We start from the raw sequence: 2,854 nt of genomic DNA, 5'->3' as shown, positions 1-2,854 counted from the left end.
GTTTGTTTTTTGTTTTGTTGTTGTTATTGTTGTTATTTCAAGACAGGGTTTTTCTGTGTAGCCCTTACTGTCCTGGAACTCATCCTGTAGACCAAGCTGGCCTCAAACTCAGAAATCCACCTGCCTCTGCCTCCCAAGTGCTGAGATAAAAGGCATGTGCCACTATTGCCCGGCATGAGAAAGTTTTCTTATGACATTAGTAACAGAACAAAAAGGAAGTAATCTCAGGAGGATAACTGAAAATAAGCGGTCAGTGTATGCTCCATGATGAATTTCATGATAGCCAGGGCTACATAGGACACAATATCTCAAAAAACAAAAAACAAAACAAAAAAATCGGCTAGAGAGATCACTCAGTAGTTAAGAGCACTGACTGCTCTTTCACAGGGCCTGAGTTCAATTTCCAGCAACCATGAGGTGGCTCACAACCATCGGTGATGGGATCTGACACCCTCTTCTGGTATGTCTGAAGGCAGCTATAATTGTACTCATATACATAAAATAAATAAATCTTTGAAAAAAAAAACCAAACAAGCCAAAAAGAGCCAAGGTATTTGTATTAGTCAGAGTTCTCTACTGTCACAGAGCTTATGGTAATGTCTCTCTATATTGAGGGAATTTATTGTGATGTCTTACAGTCTATAGTCCAACTACCCCAAAAATGGTCAGCTCTGAATGGGAAGTCCAAGGATCTCGTAGTTGCTCAGTCCACGAGGCTAGTTGGTTTAGCTCGTCTTCTGTAGAAGTAGATTCTAAAAGATGTGCCAGCAAGTAAATACAAGCAGGCCAAGAAGAGTGAATCTTCCTTCTTCCAATGTCCTTATGTAGGTCTCCAGCAGAAGGTATGGTTCAGATTAAAGGTGTGTGCCACCATGCCTGGATCTGGGGCTTGTTTTGTCACAGGCTGACCTTAAACACAGAGATCTCCTTGCCTTAGTCTCCTGGGATTAGAGGTGTATAGTACCTTCCTTGGGCCTAAGCTTTTCCTAGCTACTATCTTTGCCTCAAGATCTCCATTCCAAGATCCAGGTCAGAAACTTGTGTCTTCCAGCCTCAAGATCAGATCACAGGTGAGCTCTTCAATTCTGGATCATAGTTCATTCCAGATAGAGTCAAGTTGAGAGCCATTACATTTCATGAACCTTTTGTGTGTGTGTTTGTTTGTTGCTGTTGTTTGTTTCATTTTGTTGAGACATGGTCTTTCTGTGTAGCTCTGGCTGCTCTGAAACTTGCTCTGTAATCCAGACTGGCCCCTGCCACGTGAGTGCTGGGATTAAAATCATCACTCAGTTTTTTCCATTTGTTTTTTTTTAAAGATTTATTTATTTATTTATTATATGTAAGTACACTGTAGTACACTGTAGCTGTCTTCAGACACTCCAGAAGAGGGAGTCAGATCTCATTATGGGTGGTTGTGAGCCACCATGTGGTTGCTGGGATTTGAACTTCGGACCTTCAGAAGAGCAGTCGGGTGCTCTTACCCACTGAGCCATCTCACCAGCCCCCATTTGGTTTTTTCCTTTACCAAATTGAAGGTCCTTCTTTTACCTTCCCAAGTCTTGGGATGCTGAGAGGGATGCCCCATCCTTAAGATTCTTCAGGACATGCTGGGAGGGAGAGATGAACTGCATAGCACAGAGCTGTGCCACCAGGAAGACACACTCAGCCAGCCTCAATCTGCTTCTTCCAGACATTCCCTGCAAGCAGCTTGACCTGCTGAGCCATCCCTGTGCATCAACTTAGCCATCTAGCATCTATCTATCAGCTACAGAGCACAGAGACACTCTCTGAGCTCAAAGAATGAAAAGACAACCAAAATAAGCAAGATAAATAGCTAAGGGAAACTTGCAGGCTACTACTGGATACAATGTATATAAATGCAGGACATTTGAAAGTACTCAGTTATTTTGTTATTCTTTGTGTAAGGAAAGGAGATGGAAGTCAGGACCTCCTACAAGCTAAGCAAACATTGTATCAGTGAGCCAAAGCTTCTATCTATCTATCTATCTATCTATCTATCTATCTATCTATCTATCTATCTATCCATCTATTTGAGACAGGGTCTTTTTATGTAGTCCTGGCTGTCCTGGAACTCCTTATGTTGACCAGACTGATCTCAAACTCAGAGATCTGCCTGTCTCTACCTTCTGAATGCTGGGATTAAATGCTGGTGTACCACAGCTTCAGAGTAGTTTTGAGGTGTGGGGGAAGGTGTAATCCCTAAGTATATATCCACTCGTGAAACATTGAGAGATGTAGTCAGTTTAGAAACCTGAACCTGTGAGAACTGTGGCCACAGTTAAGCAAAACAAACATGCTCAACTGGAGGACTTTGTATGCTGTTTTCCAGAAGAGAATTCAGTATTCCTCCTTAACTAGACAGTTTGTCTTTTCTTTCTTGCTTGCTTTCTTGCTTTCTTGTTTTCTTTCTTCCTTCCTTCCTTCCTTCCTTCCTTCCTTCCTTCCTTCCTTCCTTCCTTCCTTTCTTTCCGACACAGGGTTTCTCTGTGTAACTCTGGTTGTCCTGGAACTCACTCTGTAGACCAGGCTGGCCTTAAACTCATAAATCCACCTGCCTCTGCTTCCCAAGTGCTGGGATTAAAGGCGAGCACCACCACTGCCTGGCTCTTTTCTTTTCTGGTTTTTCGAGACAGGGTTTCTCTGTATAGCCCTGGCTGTCCTGGAATTCACTTTGTAGACCAGGCTGGCCTCGAACTCAGAAACCTCCTGCCTCTGTCTCCGGAGTGCTTGGATTAAAGGCGTGCGCCACCACGCCCCCGGCGGCTCTTTTCTTTTTCTTTCTTTCTTTTTTTTTTTTTTTTTGAGACAGGGTTTCTCTGTGTAGCCCTGGCTG

The sequence above is a fragment of the Mus caroli genome, chromosome 4 (genome assembly GCF_900094665.2).
Source record: "Mus caroli chromosome 4, CAROLI_EIJ_v1.1, whole genome shotgun sequence".
Classification (NCBI taxonomy): Eukaryota; Metazoa; Chordata; class Mammalia; order Rodentia; family Muridae; genus Mus; species Mus caroli.
The sequence above is the reverse complement of the archived record's forward strand: the minus strand, read 5'-3'. Positions refer to the sequence as shown.